Source organism: Camelus bactrianus, chromosome 2 (genome assembly GCF_048773025.1).
Source record: "Camelus bactrianus isolate YW-2024 breed Bactrian camel chromosome 2, ASM4877302v1, whole genome shotgun sequence".
Taxonomy (NCBI): Eukaryota; Metazoa; Chordata; class Mammalia; order Artiodactyla; family Camelidae; genus Camelus; species Camelus bactrianus.
Window position 1 is genome coordinate 20102990 of NC_133540.1, and position 11542 is coordinate 20114531.

Here is an 11542-nt window from a genome sequence, read left to right on the forward strand (position 1 = left end):
GATCACCAAGGATCCCAACTGACACCAGTTCCTCTTGACTCGTGATGAAAGTTGGAGTTCTGTGCGGATAGTTTCATAGGTAGATGTAGTTTTTGGTGTATTCGTTGGAGAGGGTGAGCTACTGGTCCTTCTATTCTGCCATCTTGGCAGTCTCCCCGAAAGGGGGAGTTCTGAGGGTAACTAACCATCCCAGGTAAACTGGGATGGTTCTGGCTGTAGCCTGGCCACTCCGATTCCCAGAAACCCCTCCCTGGGATGCAAAAGTCCTGGCTTTCTGCAGTGGGTGTGGCATGTTGAGAAAAAAGCACAAAACCCACGTGGGTTTGCAGGCACAACCCCTCCCCCCAAATAGGGACTGAAAACAACATAATTTCAGTGTTAAGCAGACATAGCAGAGATTATCCCATAACTTCTGTCATAGTCATGATTTGTAGTGCACAACGCAGCCTTCATAATTGTGTCATCGCAGGTGATGCAAATCTAAGTGCCGACATAGACTCTCTCCGTGACCAAGTTTTCACTTGGCTCCTCTGAGCCCTCTTCTAGGGCTCAGCCCTCAACCTTGGCACAAGAGAACCACCAACTCTCAGCACAAGTGATTTCACCCACTCCCCCCACTAAGAGATTTGGACAGACACAAGTCTCGTTTCTAGCAGCTTGAGGTCACATCCCTAACATGATGATGCCTCCAGCTGCCTTAAAAATCTGTCTTAGAAAGCTCAGCACTGCCAAGAGAATTGACTGTCTGTTCCAGCCAGTGCCTCCTACAGACCCTGGACCTCCTTTAGAAACATTTCCTTAAAAAAAAAGGAAGAAAGGAAGAAAAGAAAGAAAGAAAGAAAGAAAGAAAGAAAGAAAGAAAGAAAGAAAGAAAGAAAGAAAGAAAGAAAGAAAGAAAGGAAGGAAGGAAGGAAGGAAGGAAGGAAGGAAGGAAGGAAGGAAGGAAGGAAGGAATAAAACTTGCAATTGTAAATTCTTTTCCTTTCCTATATCTTTTACAATCCAAGGAACCTGTGCCTCCCAGTCTTTGCGGAGGGTAGGTGCCTAACTTTGATAAGCAGACAGATGGCTAATCACATCGACTGCCCCCTTACAAACCTTCACAGTTCTTCCTTTAGCATATCCCAGCATTTCAGAAGCCTCCTGTCCTTCATTTCAGCAGCGCTGAGCTTGACTGAGACTGAGTTCTCTCCCCTATTGTAGGATTACTGAATACAATCTGTCTTACCTTTCACTTGTGTCTGGCTTGGTTTCTTTTTGACAGTGTGCACCTTAAGTGTGTTGTAATTGTGCACGTTAAGTCCATCTTCAATTTTGAATTAACTGTGCTTCGTATGGAGACTGAGCAAGTTTAATTTTTAAAATCGTGAACATTGTGATTGTGTTTTCTAGGGATTCAGTTCGTGAAAACGAGAACGATTACAATGACCAATGCCAGCATAGCTCAGACATCACTGAAAAAAGAATAACTGTGTCACTTTGATGACAGAGAGGATACGTAAAACCAAATTAAGGAGGTAAAACATCTACACAGACTGTATAGCATACATTCCCCACCCTGTAGGCATAAGTTTGTTTTCTATGTCTGTGAGTGTGTTTCTGTTTTATAGATGAGTTCGTTAGTGTCTTCTTTTTTCCTTTTTTAGATTTCACATATGAGTGATATCGTATGGTATTTTTCTTTCTTTGTCTGGCTTACTTCACTTAGTATGACAATCTCCAGGTCCATCCATGTTACTGCAAATGGCATTATTTTATTCTTGTTTATGGCTGAGTAGTATTCCATTGTATAAATATGCAACTTCTTTACCCAGTCATCTGTTGATGGACATTTAGGTTGTTTCCATGTCTTGGCTATTGTAAATAGTGCTGCTAGAACCTTGGTGTGCATGTGTATTTTCGAATGAGAGTTCTCTCTGGATATATGCCCAGTAGTGGGATTGCTGGATCTAGAGTAAGTCTATTTTCAGCTTTTAAAGTAATCTCCATACTGTTTTCCACAATGGCTGCACCAAACTGCATTCCCACCAACAGTGTAGGAGAGTTCCCTTTTCTCCACACCCTCTCCAGCATTTATCTCTTGTGGACTTTTTTGAATGATGGCCATTCTGACTGGTGTGCAGTGATACGTCAGTCTAGTTTTGATTTGCATTTTTCTGGTAATTAGCGATATTGAGTATTTTTTTCCTATGCATATTGGCCATTTGTACAAAGACATCTATTTTCATATTAAAGTAATAACATATATATCTAATTATTTATTCTGTGTTGTATTTCAGGTTTCAGGTCTCGTGTGGCTATGGCGTGACTGCTGTCTTAAAGATCTGATCATTCCAAGTACTATCAACTCCTCTCCATTGGGATAGAATTATAGTTTGCTGACCTCTCTGTTTCATACACACACACACACAAACACACACACACACACATATGCAGAGCAAGCCCCCCAGGCCTGTCATATCACACCCTTGACTTGGGTAAACACTGCAATGTAAGGTGCGCACTTCCATGGAAAATCCTGTGTTGACATCTTGATCTTCACCTTGGAGTGAGTCACCGAGGTGCCTCAGGCTCTGTTTCCTGCATTTAACAAACAACATTTGATTTATTCTCTAAATTTCTTTTTTTTTTTAATTTTCTTTCTATTTTATTTATTTTTAATTCTTTTTCTTTTCTTTTTTTTAAATGGAGGTACTGGGGATTGAACCCAGGACCTCGTGCATGATAAGCATGCTCTCTACCTCTGAGCTATACCCTCCCACACATTCTCTAAATTTCTAATAAGCTTTCTCTCACTCTGTACAACCCAATGGATGGTCCTGTCTCTGAAAACTGATTCAGTAAAGCTTTATGAATTCTCCATCTTTGTATTTTCAAGAACAAACACACACCTGGACCTCCCTTTAGGGCACAGACTCCACCAGGACATTGTACCTACTATTCATTAGGGAAACACTCAGGAGGCTTGTGCCTCTGGTAGTGGTACAAATCAGCCTCAGGGTGCCCTCGTCTGCCTCAGGAGATGTAGAAGAGCTTTCATCATTCACTGTGGCTGGTATTTGAAAAGCTGCCCATTTCCTTATCCATTTTAATGCATCATTTGCTTACAGTTTTTAAATATTTAATATTTAGAAGAAAAACCGACTGGATTCATTAACAAAGGCTTTGTGTGGTTAACTATTAGTGGACTGCGTTCCCTTGGGATGGCTGGCCTCGCTAAGAGTCTAGTCTTCTTCTCCAGGGGACCAGTCGACAGTCACTGGGACAGAAGGAAAGTCTGCATATTGCTTTTCCAAGGTTGTTTCCATTTTCATAGATCATACATACTGTCACACGATTCAAAATCTAGAGAATATAAAAAGCATACAGTAAAATTCTTCACTCCGCTCCTGCAGTGATGACGCCCTCCCCCCATCCACTTCCTAGGAGACCACCCACGCCATCAGTTTCCTGTAAGCCTTCCACGAGCATTTTATGCATATGCAAGCACATATAGTCTCCTGTGTTTCCCCCTCCTCAAAAATGGTAGCTTGTTATTTTACATCCTGTACCAAACATGGCTTTTTTTTCCTCTTTCAAAATGCATCTTGGGTATCTTCAATACCCTTACTTAAAGAACTTTCTCATTCTTTCTAATGGCTTCAAAGTATCCGTTTTATGGATGTACCCAAAATTATCTAACCAGGTGTTTACTGAAGAATACATAGGTGATTCTAATCTTCTGCTGTTGCAAATGGTGCTGCAATAAAGAAGCCTGTATCTCAGAGGGAGGGTATAGCTCAGGGGTAGAGTGCCTGCTTAGCATGCATGAGGTCCTGGGTTCAATCCCCAGTCCCTCCATTAAAAAATAATAATAAACAAATAAATATGTAAACCTAATTACCCCCCCAAAAAGAACAAAGAGATTTTTTCAACATTTTTTATTGATTTATAATCATTTTACAATGTTGTGTCAAATTCCAGTGTAGAGCACAATTTTTCAGTTATACATGAACATATATATATATTCATTGTCACATTTTTTTCTCTGTGAGCTACCATAAGATCTTGTATATATTTCCCTGTGCTATACAGGATAATCTTATCTATTCTACAATTTTGAAATCCCGTCTATCTCTTCCCACCCTCCGCTCCCCTGGCAACCACAAGTTTGTATTCTATGTCTATGAGTCTATTTCTGTTTTGTATTAATGCTTTTTTTTGTTTTTGTTTTAGATTCCACATATAAGCGATCTCATATGGTATTTTTCTTTCTCCTTCTGGCTTACTTCACTTAGAATGACATTCTCCAGGAGCATCCATGTTGCTGCAAATGGTGTTATGTTGTCGGTTTTTATGGCTGAATAGTATTCCATTGTATAAATATACCACACCTTCTTTATCCAGTCATCTGTTGATGGACATTTAGGCTGTCTCCATGTCTTGGCTATTGTAAATAGTGCTGCTGTGAACACTGGGGTGCAGGTGTCATCCTGAAGTAGGGTTCCTTCTGGATATATGCCCAGGAGCGGGATTCCTGGGTCATACGGTAAGTCTATGCCTAGTCTTTTGAGGAATCTTCATACTGTTTTCCACAGTGGCTGCACCAAACTGCATTCCCACCAGCAGTGTACGAGTCTCCTTTTCTCCACAGCCTCTCCAGCATTTGTCATTTGTGGATTTTTGAATGATGGCCATTCTAACCAGCGTAAGGTGATACTTCATTATAGTTTTGATTTGCATTTCTCTGATAATTAGTGATTTTGAGCATTTTTTCATGTGCTTATTGATCATTTGTATGTCTTCTTTGGAGAATTGCTTGTTTAGGTCTTTTGCCCATTTTTGGATTGGGTTGTTTGGTTGTTTCTTATTAAGTCATATGAGCTGCTTATATATTCTGGAGATCAAGCCTTTGTCAGTTTCATTTGCAAAAATTGTCAACAAACCCGTTCCGTAGGTTGTCTTTTTGTTTTACTTCTGGTTTCCTTTGCTGTGCAGAAGCTTGTAAGTTTCATTAGGTCCCATTTGTTTATTCTTGTTTTTATTTCTATTGCTTGAGTAGACTGTTCTAGGAGAACATTTTTGAGATGTATGTCAGATACTGTTTTGCCTATATTTTCTTCTAGGAGGTTTATTGTATCTTGTCTTATGTTTAAGTCTTTGATCCATTTTGAAGTGATTTTTGTATATGGTGTAAGGGAGTGTTCTAGCTTCATTGCTTTACATGCTGCTGTCCAGTTTTCCCAACACCATTTGCTGAAGAGACTGTCTTTATTCCATTGTATATTCTTGCCTCCTTTGTCAAAGATGAGTTGACCAAAAGTTTGCGGGTTCATTTCTGGGCTCTCTATTCTGTTCCATTGGTCTATATGTCTGTTTTTTTTAAAAAGCCTGTATCTTGACCTTTCCCCAAGTTTGTGAATGTGTCCTATGATAAATTACAAGTCGACTTGAAGGACGAGAGGGATGTCTTTTTAAATCTTGCCAGATACTTAAAAAATCACTGTCCACAGAAATTTCCCTAATTTAACTGCCGCTAGTAATTTCTGCGAACAGCTGTTTCCCATACCCTTGCTCACACAGCATCACTTTCAGTTCTCTCCTTTGCCAAAGTGCCAAGTGAGTAAGTAATATCTTGACAGAGCTTTTAATGTGCACTTTTTCTGAGTGAGCTGGAATGTTTTATTAGCTTCTGCTGTTGAATAACAAATTACCACAGATGTCGTGGTTTTAACAACACAGACGTCTGCTATCTCAGTTTCCACGGATCAGGAGTCTGGGCACAGGTACTCTGCCCAGAGTCTCACCATTGAAGTGGTGACTGGGCTGCGTTCCCAGGTGGATGTTCAGCTGGGAAAGCTTGGCTTCCGGGCTCCGTGAGTAGGTTGCAGAATTCAGTTCCTTGCAGTTGTAGGACTGAGGTCACCATTTTCTTGCTGTCTTCCAGCTGGGAGTCTCTCGGGTCATCGACGCTGCTGCTGTTCTGTGCCACGTGGCCCGTACGCGGCAGCTTACTTACAGTCAGCGGGAGACTCGGTCTGCTGAGACAGAGTCTGACATCACCTCTTGCCGTCAAGGGAGTGACGATCCATCATCTCTACTTTATAGTGTAACTTACTCAAGGGGATGTCTCTCCCCTCAAATTCATAGCTCCCACTCGCACTCAGGAGGAGGCGATGAGGAAGGCGGGCTTCACCAGAGAGCAGGAGTGTAGGGTCATTTTAGAATCCTGGCTCTCACAAGCATTTTTTCATAAGTTTAAAGGCCATTTGTAGTTCCTTTCTGTAAACTGTCTTTTGATAGTCTTTGTCTGATTTTTTTCACATCTTCTGAAAATAGCAAGGGTGCATACATGAGTACAAGTAAAGGAGAGAATTCACTGGACAGGCTTTCCCCTTCACAGAAGGGCAAGTGGGTCTGAGATCCGCTTTGGAGGACTGCTGTTTTGTCAAACTGAGACCCGTCCTCTGCCTCCGAATCCCCTCGGCTCACTGAGGGTGGGCTCGTTGACTTCACGTCCTGTTTCTCCCAATCAAGGTCTCAATCTCGATTTAAGGTTGGGGGAGTGTTAAGCAGGTGCAATTCAATGCTATTTTAGTATCAGAACTCTTACCGCTCATCTGGATAAACCTCACCCCTGCCTCTTGTGCAACCTCATTATGCCACTTGCAGCTGAATTTCCACAATAACAACGAAGTGTCCTGGTACTAGTATAAAACACTACAACTGGAACCATCAGCAGGTCTGGGGCCCAGACACTGGGACCTTGTGTGTGTGTTTGTGTGAGGTTCAGAAGTGAGAGAGGACACTGGATAAGCCCGCAGGCAAAAGGAACCAAAAAAAGCAATATTAGGCAATATTAGCTAACATTTACATTGCATTGGCTCTGTGCAGGCCTTTTCCTAAGCATGTTTACGTTTATCAACTCATTTCATTCTTATAACAATCCACGAGGGAGACACCATTAACCTCCTCATTTTAAAGATAAAACTGAGGCACTGAGAGGTTAAGTCAATTGTCCAAGGTAGAGCAGGATTTGAATCTCAGACGTCTGGTCCTAAAGCCTATCCTGTTAATCGTTAAGTAACCAACAGCACAGAGCGAAGCTGAGAATTCCAGTTACTAGGAAGAGATCCCTGAGCCATTATCTGGAATGACTGATCCCCGAGTCCTGGAGGTGGTGACTTTATCCCCCTCCTCTGCTGGGGAAAGGCAGCTACAGGGTATATTTCCCCTGCTATGGCCTGAATGTTTGTGCCCTCCTCTCCCCCCTCCCCACCCCCAAATTCACACATTGATGTTTAACGCCAGTGTGATGGTGTTAGGAGGAGGGGCCTTTGGGAGGTGATTGGACCACTTTTTTATTAGCTCCTAACATTTGGGGTTAGTTCTAGAGGGTTCATAATGGGACCAATGATGGTGATAAAGATGCTCTTACTAGCACGACTATGACTAAAGTTAAAGATACTCTCCAAAACCAGCAACGGTGAAGATAATAAAAATAGTAGCAAATAGTGCCAGGTACTATGCTGAGCGCTTTTTATATATTATCTCATTAAATCTTCTCAACAACCTGAGGTGAGGACTATGATTTTCTAGGACTGTTGACTTTTCCAGTTTTTTTTTTCCCACTTAAGTCACAGAGCCAAACTGAGGTACTCTGTTCTCGTTGACAGTAAGCAGAAATCTAAGGCGAGGAAATCAGAACGGTGGAGAAAGTTGCAGAGAGTAAATGTGTAAATATTTGGACAAGTGGTTTGTGTTATAAACTGCTATACGGATGAAAAGTATGTATTACCTACCCTGATGTTGTTCTGTCCTGAAGGTAGTTAAAAGGCCAGCAGGCAGAAGCAAGTCTGCCCTAGCCCCCTGGATGACTGGCTCAGCGATGCCGGACTGACCCCTCCCCGGGGACCTGTGCAGATTAGAAGGCGGGAGGGAAGTCAGACCCTCCAAATGCGTAATCCCCAGTCTGCAATGGAGACCAAAATGTTACCCCCCTGTTTTTTTCCTGGAAGCAGTAACTCCCCCAACCCCTCCCCAGAGAACCGAGAGTTAACTCAATTTGAACAAAACTTCCCAGTCCAGACTCACACACTGGCCTTGTTTAAGCTTCCAACACTCCAAACTGCCTATCTTCCATTAGTTCTGTTTGATGCTGCATCTTCTAGAAACGGAAATGCTTATACCCCGGGGATGCAGAGAGGCTAACGGAGTCATGGGTGAAGTGCAGTGCTCTTGAGATACGGATTTGCTCAGCTACTACGATTGTCAAGGACTGGCTTGAGAATTTCCACAAATATTCCCTTGAGCAGATAATGCAGATTTCATAAGAAAATCATACAACTAGGGAAGGGAGAAGCCCCTCCCCCGATCACACAGCTTTCCTTTCCAAAATATCCTGGTGGTTCTCCAGTGCTTACAGAGTCAAGCCCCAAACACATGAGCCACCATTCAAGGTCCACTGAAACTGAACCCCAAGCAACCTTGTCAGTCCCTGCACTTTCCTACCACGCAGCAGGGTAGCGGTGGTGGAATTCACATCCTGCGGGTGAATCTTTGACCAAGGGGGAGACCAGAACCCGCTTTCCAGTTCCACAAAATGAGCTACCGACCTCAGATGCATTCTGCTCGAGGGCTGCAGCAGTGAGTTGCACTGAGCAGTGACCTGCTCAGCCCTCTTCTCACACTGGCTCTCCTCCCTTCCCTGCATCCCCACTTTTGCCCCTCACTTCTGCTCCTGAATCCAGCAGTGACGGTGCACAACGACTTCTCTGCCTCGGGCTCTGCTTTCTGGAGAACCCAGTTAAGACCTCCTCATTTCCGCCTATCAAAACCCTCATCATGAATTCAGTCATCTTATTCTGAGATCATCATTTGAGGCCAATATAAGATTACGGAGAAAGAAAGGGGCTGAGAATCCACACTGGTTTTTAATGCTGGTCCCGCCGCTTACAGGCTGTGTGAAGTTGGATACCACAGGGCAGCTTGTTCACATGTCCTGTGGTGCTCCTGCCAGCTGGATACCCGAAAGCTGAAACGTGCATTCTCTAAACAACGATGCAGCTAGCATCCTGGAGGTGAGTCAGATGCGTGAGATCTGAAAGGCAGAACTGACTGGTCGGAGACCATCTTCCTCCTCCTCCTCGGCTTCTACAGGTGGGCAAGGCTACAGCGGTGTTCCCATGACGACGTTCCATCATCCTGCCTGTGGAGTGGCGGCTATGACGGCAAATGGTCTGAATCTTCGCTCTCCGTCTCCCTGATGAGAATAAAATGAACAAGGAGCTATTTTCAGTCCGCGAAAGAGTATGGTTACATAACCAGTGAACCTGAAGGTGGGTCTTTCAGAACAGCTTTCGAGGAACAACATCTGGGTTGGTCCGGAGACTGGCGTCACTGAAGAAGCAAAGATGTGCAACAATTTTTCCTTTTTCTGGAGTGTTGCTTCTCCTTCCCAGAAGAATTCCTTAGAGCCTAATCTTTTTTAAAAAAATCAATTAATTTTTAAATTTATTTTTCTAAAGGGGAGATAATTAGGTTTGTTTATTTTAATAGAGGCACTGGGGATTGAAGCCAGGACCTCATACATGCTAGGCAGGAACTCTACCCTTGAGCTAGACCCCACCTATCCCTTAGAGCCTCATCTTGGCTCTGCCATTAGTTGAGATGTGACTGTGAGTAAAGCACTTGGATTCTCTCAGCCTCTGTCCACTTCAGTAACATGTAAATGATGATTCCAACCCCGTGTGGGGTCACAGGTGTGACAGTGTCTGAGACTGTCTGCCTGAAAGCCTTTGGCTGTGAGCATGTCTGTCCATCTCTGTGTGTAAATAGATCCTTGTGGGTCTTTGTGTGTGTGTGTGTGTGTGTATGTAGCTTTCACATCTGTAAATATGCTCACTTGTGCATCTGTGAGTTTTCATGGACTCATGACTGTGTTCATGAACAAGTTTGTGTGCTCATTGCTGGTGGGTGTCATTGCTTGTGGGGGTGTGTGTTATGCACGTGATGGCAGGTGTAAAGTCAGATTTTGAATTCAAATTGTCCAAATTCAAAACACTACTCATAATCAATACAGGGCATTTCGTGGTCCAGACATCTATTTTATAGAAGACATGAAAATAGGAGGCAGGGAGCTTGCTAACAGTGTCACATAAGAGGAAGGAAAATATTGACACTTTAAGAAAGTATGTGAAATTTTCAGCAAGGGTGCAAAGTCTATTCTGCGGGGGAAGCATGGTCTCTTTAACAAATGATGTGGGTACAATTGCGAAATGACTTCCAACCCAGGAGTCCCTGTCCTGGGAAACCATCTGTCAAGTGCGATGGTGGGATACAAACATTTTCAGACATGCAAAAATTTTACTTCCTGTGGGCGCTTTCTGCAGAAATGGCGGGAGGATGTGTTCCCATCAAAACTGTGGGAAAAAAAAATAAGCAAAAGAAATGGCACAACACCCAGGAAATGGGGTTTCCCTCCAGGGGAGCAGCAAATGAAAAATCCTGGGAACAGCTGGACAGGAAGTCTGGAAACGACCACCCCACATTAGAGTAAAAAGACTGATGATTCTAGGACGGAGGTCTGCAGGATAAAAAAATGCAGATGGTATTTTGATAATTTGGACCATGGAATAAATAGGTCTGAGAGAAAATGTTTATGGGAAATGGAGTAAATTTTTAAAAAGTGAGGAAATGATGGACTCCAGGAAAAACAAAATCTGCACACAAAGGAAATACAGTTGGAGGACACTACTTCACACAACAGGGACTATATTTAAAGTTACAGTAAGTAAGGTGGATACTAAATACTGATTTAACTCAAAATTATGATACAGCTTTACAGGAAGGTGCAGGATGCAAACCTCATCTTCCATTGTAAGTGGTCAGTGTAATGTGCAAAATTAATGAATCAAGGGATGTTGATAAAAATAACATTTTTTAAGAAGGAGTTAAATAATCCAATTAGCTTTTAAGATTTTTTTTAAAAAAAGATTTAAAAGTGGTTGCTCTGGGAGGCAGGAGTTGAGGACAACAGAAAGTGGAGGACATAAATTTATGTCTGCTTCCGTAGAAAACAAACTTATGGTTATTAGAGGAGGAAGAGGGTGGGAAGGGATAAATTGGGAACTCGAGATTTGCAGATACTAACAGATAAATACAAAATAGACAAATAACAAGTTTACACTGTATAGCACAGGGAACCATATTCAGTATCTGTTGTAACTTATGGTGAAAAAGAATATGAAAATGAATACATGTATGTTCCTATATGACTGAAGCATCGTGCTGTATGCCAGAAATTGACACAACATTGTAAACTGACTATACTTCAATAAAAATATATTAAAAAAAGAACCTGGAGGACAAATCATTTTTTTGCTCTATGACTTTCAGTACAGTCTGCATGACTTAACTCTGCTAAAAAAATTAACTTAAAAATTAGCCAAGGAAAAAAACCCCAAGTGTGTGGCAGAAGATAATTTGTAAAATCTACAAATAATCCTGAGAGAGAACATAAATTAAAAATAAACCCTTGACGTTCCATTTCGAGCACTTTAGC

General features: G+C 42.3%; 1 non-coding gene across 1 annotated transcript; it reads right to left on the minus strand.

The window, feature by feature from the left end:
• Positions 1-2686: 2686 nt before the first annotated feature.
• Positions 2687-2759, minus strand: TRNAD-AUC (transfer RNA aspartic acid (anticodon AUC)). The gene has a single exon. It is a non-coding gene; the product is annotated as a tRNA-Asp (tRNA).
• Positions 2760-11542: the final 8783 nt, after the last annotated feature.